The sequence below is a fragment of the Heptranchias perlo genome, chromosome 22 (genome assembly GCF_035084215.1).
Source record: "Heptranchias perlo isolate sHepPer1 chromosome 22, sHepPer1.hap1, whole genome shotgun sequence".
Classification (NCBI taxonomy): domain Eukaryota; kingdom Metazoa; phylum Chordata; class Chondrichthyes; order Hexanchiformes; family Hexanchidae; genus Heptranchias; species Heptranchias perlo.
Genome location: NC_090346.1, coordinates 21831583 through 21846494, shown reverse-complemented (window position 1 = coordinate 21846494; position 14912 = coordinate 21831583). Strand labels below are relative to the sequence as shown.

At 45.0% G+C, this 14912-nt stretch overlaps 1 protein-coding gene across 2 annotated transcripts in view; it reads right to left on the bottom strand.

The window, feature by feature from the left end:
* Positions 1 to 14912, bottom strand: part of rhbdf1a (rhomboid 5 homolog 1a (Drosophila)) — a 357313-nt gene that overhangs the window by 269104 nt on the left and 73297 nt on the right. The window lies entirely within an intron of this gene.

The window sequence follows — 14912 nt, the reverse complement described above, 5'->3', positions numbered from 1 at the left end:
AACTTGATTTAAGATCGTCTGCACTTTAATTACCTGCTCTATGTATCTATATGGCTGCAGATATAACAAATCTGCTCTTTGCAAGATTTCATAAACAACAAACTTGGGAAGGAGATTCTTAGAGTCATTTGTCACAGCTAATTGTTTTTTCAGAACATGAACTAACTCACTTATCCCGTAAAATGTAAACTACACAATCTAACTTTCCAAATAGCCAAACTCTGTTACAGCTGAAGCTGGGATGGAGCTACATTGTATAATCGAACTAGACACAGCATATCTTAGTGCAGCTTGTAGGTTTTTGTCCAGCACTTTCGAGCGGTACTTTACGTTCAGAGTGATTTCTGAGAATACTGACATGCACAATGAGACACACCAGACCTGCCCCTGCTCTCCATCCAGAAAGCAGTTGGATGCTGCCTTCCCTTTGCCATAACGTGCCCTGTTGGAGCTACTCGTTTTTGGCTTGATTTCTTCTGCTGACCTGGAGCAGTTATTCAGATTGGTTGAGCTGATCTTGATGACAGCTCCTCTCTCCATACAATGTTGCTGGTGTTTCCACAGTGCTGAAATCCGGTGTTTCACCCACGTTACTCACCATTTTACCAGATAACCAATAAGCAAGAACCAAGGAAGTAAAGCAGGCACACAAGGATCAAACAACACACACATACTCTGCTTTTTATCTTACCATTTTTACAATGAATGCAAAAAAAGCATATGCCATGCAATTAATAATATTGAGATCACATGCCCAAAAATGATGTCTATTATTTATTTTTTATTTAATCAAAAATGCAATTAGCCACACGTGGATTCCCAATTGGCCAGTGGCTGATGCATTGGATAACACTGCCCTGGAATGTTGTCTTGTGTAAAAGCAAAAATATGTGCAGCTTTAAGCATTCAATGTTTGAAACATATTTCCCTCAGGTTAAAGCACTAAGAAATCAGTCCCTATAAGAATGATCCCTAGTTCTTGATGTTCCATACGTTCAAGTTATTAGCCCAATTAGAACTACTACATTCCACTCAATGACCTAGATTTCCCATTGCACCAGCCTGATTTTAGGGTAGGAATTGGGTGCGGGTGGGCATCTATTATGACAGATCCCTACCCAGTGTTCATCCAATTTTCCACCACCATTTCCAGTGGGCTTTGAGAGGTTGCCAATTTATGTAAGCTTTGTGCTGTGGATGCTAGTGGAAATAGATTTATCCGTCCCAAAATGTTTTTAATTTTGTATCTTGTACAGTCATTACAGAGAGGGGACATTCATCCATCATGTCAGTCTAGAAGGAAATAACTTACATTTTTACAGTCCCTTTCATGATCTCAGGATGTCGGAAAGCACTTCACTGTCAATGAAATACTTTTGAAGTGTAGTCACTGTTGTAGTCTAGGCTTGATTCAAACCCAGACATCAAGAGGTACAAGGGCAGTGCTGTAACCTACTGTGCCACACAATCACTGGGAGAAGCATTCTCTTAACACTATACTGCCAAGTGCTCATTTCAGAAGATGGTTACAAACAGAAATGTAACGTTGGTGCACATTCCAAAGGACAGCTGGTGTTTTTTTTGAAAAATGAACTTGTGCTTTAGAATGATGCAATATGCATGAAATACTCATGAATAGGAATTTCCCCACTGACATCCAACTGCATTACTAAGCAAGGGCTTAGTCTGTTATTTCAAGAGGATTATTACAAAAGATGACTTTTTAAAAAGTGAAGCAGCATGCCACATTCATCCGATTGGCTCTAGACAAGTCCTGGTTCAAGTCTGGTGACATAACAGTTCTGGGCCCCAAAATCTTCCCTTATGTACACATCAAACATTCAGGTGTAATAGTTCAGTATTAACCCCAAATTATGGAAACATTCACATTCAGCATCTGTGAAGAGAACTGATTAGTTAACTTCGTCAAAACAGTTAACTCACCCGTTGTCTCCACAGATCCTGACTGACTTGCTGAGTGTTTCCATTACTTTCTGATTTTGTTTCAGATTTCCAGCATCTGCAGATTTTTGCTTTATGCTCAGCGGATTCTCCTCTTCAGGGCGGGGTTCTGGCAGCGGGGGGCTACCACCATTTTCCTGGATTGGGACGGGGTCATTTGTAATGCCACTTAGAGGGAGGCCACCAGTGCAAAGAGGAGAATCCCAATGGTGCTGCAACGGGGACTCCACTGCAGCATCAGAAAAGCCAGCAAGGAACCTTGAAGGGACAGAAGTGCCCTGAAGATGGAATCAAGGTTCCCACTAGGCCTCAGCTGGGACTGAGGGCTTTAACGGGTATGTGTTGGACCTAATTTGGAGGGAGAGGAGGCCTCTACAAAGCCTTATCCCTCAAATGAGGGGGGTTTCAGGGCCTTTACCACTGCTTCCCAGAGCCTACTACTACCTTCCTGGGAAATGGCGTTAAGTGGGGTGGACAGAAAGGAAATCCATCGGGGCCCCAGGTCCCACCCTCCTGCCTCTATCTGCAAGGGTGAGCAGGAAGGTGCAGTCAGCGTTGCCCCTGCCGGAGGTGCATAAGGAATTCTTGGTTGGAGTGGCGAGGCTGAGGAGAATCCATCCCAATGTGTTATAAAGGATCTCAACATAAACATAGTTTCTGGAACAGCTTGAACCAAAATAGCCAGTTAAAATTTGCTGCCTTCGTAACTTTTCTACAATCTTTAGAAATCTTTGGCTGTTGTTTTAATGGCTCTTGACTGGTGGACAAGGCAATACAATAACATAATTTCCCACTCTTTGATTTGTTTTAGGATATTTTCTTTTCGTCTATAAATAATGTTTTTAAAATATGAAGTTGACAATTTTCCCTTAATAGTAAAACTAAATTATCTGAACTTGGAATCAAGAAACTCAACGTTTCCCTAGGATAGCAGGCGCAAAATAAAATTCTGAAAGTTTCTTCTTTTCTTGCCAGTCCTTACCTCGGTGATTTATGCGGGTGTACAGTTGCTCAGGCACCAATAGGCATCTCATTCTTCATGTATTAGCCTCAACAATAAATAAATAATATTGCCCCCTCAATTGATGGATAAGGCTTTGTAGAGGCCTCCTCTCCCTCCAAATCACATGTCCTCACCCGACATCTACACATGGGCACTTTCCAGTAAGGGTTGTCGGCACGCATAATCAGTGGGAAGCCAAGTTGATTTTTTCTTTCCTTAGTCCTGGGATGCTAATAGCAACTGTGGAATCCCACCACCTCTCCTGACACAGATTAGTTGGATCAGTACAGATTATGGATTTAACCTGTGCCTTGTTGGTTTGTCTGGCTCCATATCACAACATGTCTTGCAATTACCCTCTGACCCATCAAGGAAGCCAGTCCAAAATTCCTAACATGAAAATACCAGCAAAATATCATCACTCGGCTTTGTCAGCAGGAACCTGGCTGTCAGCAGAAGTCATTACTGAAGCCTGGACACAGACATCTGCAGTGCAGAAAGGAAGCCATTCAGCCCATTGGAGTAAATTTTAACCGGGAGCCAGGAAGAGATCTTGACATAAGAATGTCTTTCAATTTTTTTCAGTAGGTTTCCTGCCCGACAGCCAGCCAGATTGACAGGCTGGTTGTCAGTTGGACAGGAGAGCAGCCAGGAAGCAGATGCCAGCAGTTAAGTCTTAGATCGGGGTGGGGGGGTGGTGGTCAGAGCTCTTGGATGGGGTCAGAGATCATGGGTGGGGGTCGGAGATCATGGCCCCGATTTTAGAATGGAGGCAGGGTAGTGGATTTGTGCGTGGGTAACCCGACTAATAAAATATGTCCGTTTCACACGTGAATTGGTGCCACGTAACGTGGCTTCCGGGATTGCCATCCGAAAGCTGCGCAACGGGCGGACTGCGCACCCGCATCACACGCTGTCAGCTGGAGCGGCTCTATTAAAGGGCCATTGCTCCAAAGGTTTTTGCTGGAGCAAAGACATAGAAATCACTATGGTTCAATCCAAGGTTCAGCGATGCCTCACTGCAGCAGCTACTGGGCGGGGTGAGGAGGAGGAGGGAAGTGTTTTGCCCCGCAGATGGAAGTGCCCTGCCTCTGCCAGCAAGAAGGCCTGGCTCGAGGTGGCAGACTAGGTCACCAGCAGCAGCCAGTGCAGGAAGTGTTTCATGACCTAACTAGGTCAGCAAAAATGAGTACAATTACTGATTCTCCTACATTCTGTGTCGCACAATCACCGTCCCCTCCCACGCCCAACTCATTCTGCACTGCCAAGGCTACTCTATCACATCACTCCTCACACTCACTTAAAGCTCATTCTCCACTTACCTGCACTCCCTCACCTCCCCTTTAGTCACCCCACCACTATCACTCACCCCAATCCTCATCCAATGTGATGGCTCTGTCTCATGCTCACCCTCTGATGCATCTCTTTCACAGTCAGCCTCATCCAAGCAATGCATTCGTCACTTGGCCACTTCACCATCACTCACTCACAGTCTGTACTCTCTCACCTTCTAAGAGAAGACAGCGAAAATGCACGGGAGAGGGCGAGGGTTGGAGTCGGGGGGGGGGGGCCACATCAAGTAGTGGTCCTAACAGATGCGCAGCAGGAGGCGCTGGGGATCAGCCAAACCCTCGGGTGCCTGTCCGTCGGGGACACTGAGACTGGCACCCGACAAACGTCTGGTGACACAACTTTAACATTCATCACACACAGTATGAATTGACGTTAACAATGCTTGGCATGTTCAACACCTCAGTATGCTCATCGCAACATGACAAATCAGTGATGATGCTTAATATTGCCTTCTGTTCTCTTACAGGGCCTTCAGCGACCGTAGTGATGGCAGAGGGCAGAGGGCGATTCCTCAGAGGATCTGCCGGCCTCTGAGGGTGCACCATCACATCAAGGCGAGCCATCCACCAGCGCAGATACTCACACCTCAGTGGGTCCTAGTAGTCAGTTAGTTGGGTTGGCACCTGGTGAGTCACCACACACAAGTGAACACGAGCAGATACAGCTGGCAAAGGCAGCTGTGGAGTGTCGGTGGGAGCACTCCTCTCCAGGCTCTGCTCAGCTGGATGCAAATGCTGAATCCCGGGGGCCATTCTTTAAACAGAGAATGGTCAAGGGACAACAGCACATTTGCGAGGCACCGGGGCAGGTGCCATGCACACTCTCCACAATAGCACAAGGGATGGAGGAGTCCAACTCCTGCATGAGTGGAATGGTGGCACAGGTACGGGAGGGAATCTCAGATAGTGTCACAGGGACATGAGCAAGTGTCTGAGACAGTGTCACAGGTAAGTGCGGGAATGTCTGCGATGGAGAGAAGGCTAGCCTCCATTGAGCTTCAAGCACGGCTCACAAATGAGTCCATTCACACCCTAACAGTCGTTCAGACTCGTGGCAGAATATTGTTCACCCTCTTAATCAGGCAGGCAGATACTTTACAACTGGGCTTCCAAGGCATCACACATGTTGTCCAGCAGGGTGGTAGGAGTGATGTGGGCCTGGTCCAGGAGAGGGATGATGGCGAAAGGGGAGATGGAAGTGGGACACTCCCACGTCTCACCCGTTGCCCCCCCTCCCAACCAGTACCGGCAATGCTGCCTCCTCTCCAGGTGGCCGAGTCACAGGTGCAGGTGGAACAGTCTATGGAGGGGCCCTCATGGGCTCCAAAACCCAGTAGGCATAGACCGAAAGCATCTAAGTAGTCAGGGCATGAACATGAGCAACCTTCCACTACCTGTGCTGCAGACATAGGGGATGCACCATGTAGAAGTAGTAGCAAGAGAAAGGCTAAGGTTTTGTGAGCATGAAGGGTATGCACAAGGGTGTCTGACAGATGGTCATGTCTTTCATTTATATTTGGTGTTTGTTAAACTCACATTAAATGTTATCATTCTCACCACTACTGCCATGTCTTGCCCATTCTTGACTGGCTTTTGTGATAGGGCCCTTTCATGAGGTTCACCATGAACGGCGACACTTGATGCAACCCATTGGGTCACTTTACAGTGGGCGTATGTGTAATTGCCGGAATGTTTTGTGCAGGGAGGGGTGACTAGGCTGGTGATGTTACTCGTCCTCGGATGTAGTGGTGAATGCAGCCATGGCGCCCCCATCCTTATGGTGTCAGTTTGAGTGGGTCCGAAAAGTTGGTAAATGCATGTGAACAGAAGAATTGGGATTGGAAAGTAAGAATTTTCAGTGAAAACATAAAAGATCTCACAGCCAAAGGTTTGTGTGAAAGAACAGAGTGCCCTGCAGCAAGAACTCACCTTTTCTCCCCATCTGTCAAACAAGCATTTGCAAGTCCAACTGGCTGCTGGCTGAAACATGTCTGGTAGAACATGGAGTGTTTCCCACAGCATGGGAAAGACGCAGAGGATGTTTGAAAATCGGACCCCTGCCTCAATGTGCACAAAATTAAGTACTTCAAGTATCTAAATAACTCTTAACGGTCATCCTGCCGGCTTCAATTGCCGGTGGGACTTCCGCATTCGTGAGGTGCGCGCACACAGATGCATCAGTAGGGAACTCGAAAGTCTGCGAGTTGGAGCTGGGTTCCCAACCTGCTTGGGATTTCCCTAATTTTTGGAGCCCCTACCCCCGCTACTTCATTCTAAAATAGAGCCCCATGGGGATTGGGGGGGTGGGGGGGCGGTCGGTGATCGTGGGGCAGGGTTGGAGATCCTGGGACGGGGGGTAGGGTTGTTCACAGAGAGATCAGGGGAGGGGTCAGATCATGTGAGGATAGGACATGGGGAGAGATTCGGCCACGTGTGGGATTGCAGGAGGTGTATTTTTTGGGCTAGGAGGAAACACTCTTGCTCCTCCTGACCCACAAGTGGTGCAATAGAGGCACTTACCTGTTGATCCAGGCCTTCTTGTCTCCTTCTGTGTGGCATGAAACAGAAGGCCCGGGAATCCCGGCCCCCAAGAGTAAAAAAATAATAAACCTATTAAAATGGAGGCCCGCAGCATTCTTTAAATTTTATACTGACCAACCCGCCTCCTGAGAGCGGGTTGGTTGCCCGGCCCTCAACCCGTCTCCGTTAAAAGTGGAAGTGAGTGGGTTGGAGGCTGGTTTTACTTTTTTTTTACAATTTTTCCCTTCCCACCCGTCCCCAACCCACCTGTTCATTGGGTTAAAATTTACCCCAATATGTCTGTGCTGGCTTTTTGTTGGAGCAATCGAAAATTAATCCACTGCCCTGCTCTCTCCCCACAGCCCTGTATCATCTTCTGCTCCAAATGTTTATTCATCTTTCCCTTAAAGTGATATACCTGTTCCCAGAGTACAGCCGAAAAAACAGCAGCAGCAAGGAGCAGGCTCTCGTTTCATTTACAACTCTTGAAATGTTAGTTTGCACATTCCCAATGACAAGTGAACAGCAACAAAAAACATCTGTGATGGTGCAAATATCATCTTTGGCAATGTTAGCAATTAAATAACTTGTTTTGTTGTCAGATGATCATGTGCCCATTCCAACTTTGCATATGGCATAAAATACTCATTTGTCTGAATAGTGGAGCTACTAGCTCATTAACCTCCAATTAAAAGTAGACTTTTCCAATTTATAACAACTTGCCTTTAGTGCCGAAAAAACTCCTAAGGGGTGTCATAGAGGTTTGATCAAAAAATAGACCCTGAGCCAAAGGAGATATTAGGAGAGGTGAACAAAAACTTAGTAAAAGAGGTGGCTTTTAAGAAGGGTCTTAAAAAGGAGATGGAGTGGTTTAGGGAGGGAATTCCAGAGCTTAGGACCTGGATAACTAAAAGCACAGTTGCTAAAAGAATGGTGAAGGGAGGGGAGATGCATAACAGGCCAGAGTCGGAGAAGCAAATAGTTAAACATTAGTTAAAAATGTCCACCAAAAACATTAATGATTGTAACAGAATTATGGGCCCAAGCACCTTTAAATCACAGCATGGATTTCCCCCAGTACTGGAGACAACACTGGAGTAAGTTTTGTGGCCAAATTAATCCAGAATAGTGAAAGGTATAATTCTGCGATAGGTCAGTATAAGAATAAGTTAAGAAAGTACATGATTAATTGCAGTAATACAACAATCCATTTGGTTTTCCAAAAGGAGCCAAGTGGTGTTCCACATTCTAGGACATTTGTGACAGTGGGAACTGTAATTTTTCTATTGATTAAACCTAGCTGAAGGCCAAGGCCCATTGTGCAGGTCACTATGAAGGTTGAAAAAGAGAGAAACTGGGAGTTAATTTCAAACAGTTTTGTTTCCCACCCCAGCGAAGGTGGTCTCATGATTCAACTGATGACCCTCCAGTACTTTGGCTGATCAGCCATTCTCCATTTGTAAGTCTAATCAGTGAGCATCAGCAGGTTATTTGACTGTGGGAGAATTGCAGCCAAGTCCAATCCTGTCCTCATTTAAGTGCACACACACCCTTTCTAGCAGACGTCATTGGATAATACTGGAAAGGGAACCTTAACACATCTTCCACTCCATAGTTCAGGCCAATGGTACATCCCTATTGCCAGGATGGTTTGATCAGTCAACTCAACATAGACCAGGTGATTGATCCCAAGACCTTGGTGGTCTGTACAGGTCAGTTTTGCAGCTTGTAGTCCATTAACACATTGAAGCAAACTCAACCACTTCAGACTATACTTCCATGACAATTAATATATTAGATATACTAATTTAAAATTTGAAATGCTCTCAGTCTTTCTTTACTCCCTCACCCCTCCCCCTCTTCTTCCCCATCCCCCCCAAATTCATTCTCCTCCATCTACACCATCCTCCTCAGTTATGGGCTCAGTCCATAGGCATCTCTACAGATCCAGCCAAGGAATTAACCATACACAGAGGGCTTTTGTTCAGCAACCCTTGGAAATTCCCACTGGGAATGTAATTATTCACCAGTTTTGCAGCCAACAACATTTTTTGTCGCAATTACTGAATTCACAAATGACCACAATTTTCCAGGACATAACAATAGGCAATTTATTAGCCTATGCAAGTCGCACAGAATCCAAAACTGTGAAGTAGCAAATCGAACTGTCAAAAGCAAAACAAAAAAGCTGATTATTGTAAAATCAGTTCCAAGATCCCTTTTTCAAGTCCTTCAGTGCTGCTCAGTTTACAAGCCAACTAAAGAAACCCTGACTGGGACCATGGAAACTCAAAGCCTGGGAGTTTCCTCTCCCCACCCCGGCTTTGCTGCATTTGACAGTGAGGACCAAGTTCAGCCCTAAAAAAGTGCTTAGGGAAACCTGTACCTGCAAGTTTCCTGGGGCCTGGATGGATTTACACAAGGACTGCAGTGGAATGGCCAGTGGGTTTTTGGGGCTACCAAGTCCTGTCAATAAATATTTAGGCCCTGAAATTATGCCACAGTTTGTTATACAAATATCTGATTAATCTGAAATTCCTCTTTCTGCTATTTTTGTGAAAGAGTTAGCCAATGGGTAACTCCTTCGCTAAGATAATGGCGAGAGAGAGAGATTTCAGACAAATTTGTTATGTGTTTGTATGATAGATAATATCCCACGGCATCATTTCAGGGTCTTAGTTTCACAATAAAGCCTAAAGTTGTCATTAAATTGGCCGTTAATAAAGGTATCTTTACTTTTTTGAAAAAAATTTGCAAGTTTTTTAAGACATTGGATCAAAACTCTTGAGCAGTGCAAAATACAAATACTTTCATCTGAGTCAACATGAACTCCAAAGCAAAGGTGCACATGGTATCCATTCAGAGGAAATAGCAAAAATTGTCATAAGCAAAAAATCCAAGGCTCCCAGGCACATCCAGATTAAGTGAATCTGACACTATAAGACACCAACATGTTACAAAAATTAACAGACTAAATGGGTACCCTGACTTCTTGCATTTAAACAAAATCAGCAATTTGTATGAACAGATACATTTTCTGATGTTATCATGGATTCTTTCAGAGTTAGGGATTTTCACCACAATGTTCCCTACAGTAACTCAACAGTTAACTGCCACATCATAAGACACTAAGCCTCAAGGATCGGGTACATCTCAAGTCTATACGGAGACAAGGATGGCAATAGCCACTACAGATGGTCCTAGCATAATTTGCGAAAGATCATGGAGTGGATCTTAACTTCCCATCCAGAACAGATGGAAGGGGGAAACAGAGTGGCTACCAGCAAGGGAAGATCAGGCAACCCTTGGCTGCCTCCCAGCTTGCAGGTAAGTGGTGGAGACGGAATCTGGAACAGGGGAGGCCACGACTTTTCTTGTGGGCACTCCTGCTCCTACAAAACAAATTACCCATTTACCTGGAGGGCCTCTTCGTCCTTCCTAGCAGCTGCCGACATTTCAGATCTACAACATATCCTCAGGGTCTTGAATATATCTTTTATTTCTGTAATTTCTCTCACTGTTACCTCCTTTTGTCTCATTACTTCTGTCATTTAATCATCTTCTGTCCTCCACCTACTCACAGACCATTCTTTTCTTTCCTGCCCCCTTTTCCCTGGCTTTGTTCCTCATTATCAACTATTCATCTACAGCATCTTCCAGTTCTGAAGAAGGGCCATGGTCCTGAAATGTTAACCTTACCTTCCCCTCTCTACAGGTACTGCCTGACCTGCTGAATGTTTCCAGCATTTTCTGTTTGAAAACTATAAAGCTCTTTGACCACAGTTTTGAATAGCTAAAGAATGGAAGTCAGAACTTTTGTTTCAGTTGAATTCTCTTTCAAATTAGGATGATCAAAGAGCTATTAAGAAAAAGAAACAAAATGCTTCAGCATATCTCCTGCACTGCAGTCCATGTTCAGTCAGTGTTTGACAGAACTGTTCAGTCATTTTATTCCATTTACTTTTGATGCATTTTAAAATCAATAACCTGTCCCTCATTCATACACGTATTTGGCTGGCAATAAATAAAGGTTTTGTTGGCGTCAGTCTTGACAGGGCCCATCGCATCCTGGTGGCTAGCTGTGATATTCACCTTGTTTAACACTCTACTTATAACCTTGGTGGTTTTCGTAGCAGTTTCCTTCTTGGTAACCACTACAACCAGCATGTCTCATAGCACAGACAGCAAAACGACCAAGAGGTGAGTATTCAGAGAAGTTCTCCACACACTTCATGAATTTGGGCATTTATTTAGGAAGCCCAACTAAAGACTAGTGTGATCTACCGTAATCAAAATGAGCAAACTGCGGAGACATTTGATCATTATTAATTAACTACCTCACTTTGACTTTTGGTTAAGAACGTGCATGCAGTTTTAAACAAACTTTTACAACAGAAGAGAGGTAATAAATTTCAAGTTATTACACTAGTTAAACAGTGTCAGATTGTTCAATCTGGCTCAAGGTACACTTCAAATCAGTTAAACTATTTAATTACCAAAAGCCAAAGGGCATGACTGCAGCGACTCAAACATCACTAATTACCAACATTACTGAACTTCCTCCTCCCTCAACCAACACATTAACAATGTACAGTTTATTTATGCTACAAAGCATCTGAATATCAGTACTTTATAATGTTGCATCTGTTCTATTCCTTTGCAGTGTAACAGCCTTGTTCTTGACTCACATCTGAGCTGGAGGTTCAATTGCCTACCTACACTACTTGCCAAGAGCTATAAAATCGTCACAAACTCAGTGCTCTAGTAGAAAACAAAACACTTCTTCCCATTAATCAATCCTTATGAAAAAAATGTAATATGACCCAGTGTAGTTTCCATTCAGAATCCTAGAAAGTAGGGTTTTTTTTTAAAACCTTAAGCTGCTTTTAAGCATTACTGAAATTCCACCTAATGATAATTTTAGCAGAAAAGCAATGCGAGTACAAACCAAGAGGTGTTGCTATAATTACTTGATGACAGTAAAGCAGACAACAACTTGCATTCACATAATGTTCCACACATTAAAGAATTTCTCAAAGCACTTCACAAGATGGAGATAGAAATCGAGCAGAAAAAGCAACCTGGAGGGGAGGAAAATAGATTGACGGTCAAAGAGGTATAGTAAGGTGGAGGGAGGATGAGAATTTCAGAGTGCAAGCCTACAATTGCCAAAGGCCCTGTGAGTGAGGGAGAGAAAAGGGGAACGCACAGTAGGCTAGAGTTGGATGAACGGAAAGCGCAAAGTGGGGTGTAGGATTGGAAGAGGTTGCAGAGGTAGAGTGAGCCAAGGTCATGGAAGGATTTGTAAACAAGGACTAGGATTTTCAAATTAATGTACTGAGGGACAAGGAGCCAGTGGAGAGGGCAAGGACAGGGATGGTGGGTGAATGGGGCTCAGTACAGTGTTTATGTAGGCAGCAAAGTTTTGGATGAGTTAGAATTTTTGTAGGGTGAAGCTTGAATGGCCAATGAGGAGACAGTTGGAGAAGTTAAGCCTGAAAGTGATAACGCCATGGGTGAGAGTTTCAGTGGAGATAGGAGTGAAGTATAAATAAAGATGGGTGATGTTACAAAGGTGCAAACAGGCAGTCTTGGTGATGCTTAGGATGTAGGCTTTGAAGCTCAGCCCGGGTCAAACAGGACACAGAGAGTGGGCACTATTAGGTTCAACATGAGTGAGGATCCAGGGAGGAGGCTAGAATTGGGAACTAGGATAGAGTGTTTCTGGCAGGAGCCAAACAAGGTGGTTTTGGCCTTGTCAGCATTGAGCTGCAGGAAGTTCTGTGTCATCCATAACTCAAAAGGGAATGTTTTACAAAATATGAGGGCAACATAATACCAACACACAGGCTGATCTTTGTTCTCAAGGTGTCGAGATAAAAGATAATTATATCATGGTTCTATCAATAACAAATAATTTTCATTGGATTCCTATAATTAGAAAAAGACAGAAAACTTCACAGCTGATCTTAGAAAAAGAAACCTGCTTTCCGAGTGGAGGCAATCCCCACAGAGTAGGGTACAGTAGCATTATGGTTATGTAACTGGATTAGTAATCCAGAGGCCTGAACTAATAATCCGGAGAAATGAGTTCAAATCCCGCCACGGCAGCTGGGGAATTTAAATTCAATTAATTAAATAAAATCTGGAATTAAAATACTAGTATCGGTAATGGTAGCCATGAAACTACCGGATTGTTGTAAAAACCCATCTGGTTCACTAATGTCCTTTAGGGAAGGAAACCTGCCGTCCTTACCCGGTCTGGCCTATATGTGACTCCAGACCCACAGCAACTCAGTTGTAAAATCTCGCTAAAAAAAGTCATAAGAATAAAACCGGCATCGGAACACTAGGCACCGGACACGACAAAGGCAAACCAAGCCCAGTCGACCCTGCAAAGTCCTCCTCATAACATCTGGGGACTTGTGCCAAAATTGGGAGAGCTGTCCCACAGACTAGTCAAGCAACAGCCTGACATAGCCATACTCACAGAATCATACCTTTCTGCCAATGTCCCAGACTCTTCCATCACCATCCCTGGGTCTGTCCTGTCCCACCGGCAGGACAGACCGACCAGAGGTGGCGGTACGGTGATACACAGTCAGGAGGGAGTGGCCCTGGGAGTCCTCAACATTGACTCTGGACTCCATGAAATCTCATGGCATCAGGTCAAACACGGGCAAGGAAACCTCCTGCTGATTACTACCTACTGCCCTCCCTCAGCTGATGAATCAGTCCGCCTCCTTGTTGAACACCACTTGGAGAAAGCACTGAGGGTAGCAAGGGCACAGAATGTACTCTGGGTGGGGGACTTCAATGTCCATCACCAAGAGTGGCACGGTAGCACCATTACTGAACGAGCCCTGAAGGACATAGCTGCCAGACTGGGCCTGCGGCAGGTGGTGAGCGAACCAACACGAGGGAAAAACTTACTTGACCTCATCCTCACCAATCTACCTGTCGCAGATGCATCTGTCCAGGACAGTATTGGTAGGAGTGACCACCGCACAGTCCTCATGGAAACAAAGTCCCGTCTTCGCACTGAGGACACCATCCAACTTGTTGTGTGCCACTACCACCGTGCTAAATGGGATAGATTCAGAACAGATCTAGCAGTTCAAAACTGGGCATCCATGTGGCGCTGTGGGCCATCAGCAGCAGCAGAATTATATTCCAGCACAATCTGTAACCACATGGCCCGGCATATTCCTCACTCTACCATTACCAACAAGCCAGGGGATCAACCCTGGTTCAATGAAGAGTGTAGAAGAGCATGCCAGGAACAGCACCAGGCGTACCGAAAAATGAGGTGCCAACCTGGTGAAGCTACAACTCAGGACTACATGCATGCTAAACAGCGGAAGCAACATGCTATAGACAGGGCTAAGCCATTCCACAACCAACGGATCAGATCAAAGCTCTGCAGTCCTGTCATATCCAGTCGCGAATGGTGGTGGACAATTAAACAACTAATGGGAGGAGGAGGCTCTGTAAACATCTCCATCCTCAATGATGGCAGAGTCCAGCACGTGAGTGCAAAGACAAGGCTGAAGCGTTTGCAACCATCTTCAGCCAGAAGTGCCAAGTGGATGATCCATCTCGGCCTCCTCCAGATATCCCCACCATCACAGAAACCAGTCTTCAGCCAATTCGATTCACTCCACGTGATATCAAGAAATGGCTGAGTGCACTGGATACAGCAAAGGCTATGGGCCCCGACAACATCCCAGCTGAAGACTTGTGCTCCAGAACTAGCTGCGCCTCTAGCCAAGCTGTTCCAGTACAGCTACAACACTGGCATCTACCCGACAATGTGGAAAATTGCCCAGGTATGTCCTGTCCACAAAAAGCAGGATAAAACCAATCTGGCCAATTACCACCCCATCAGTCTACTCTCAATCATCAGCAAAGTAATGGAAGGTGTCGTCGACAGTGCTATCAAGCGGCACTTACTCACCAATATCCTGCTCACCGATGCTCAGTTTGGCTTCCGCCAGGACCACTCAGCTCCAGACCTCATTACAGCCTTGGTCCAAACATGGATAAAAGAGCTGAATTCCAGAGGTGGTGAGAGT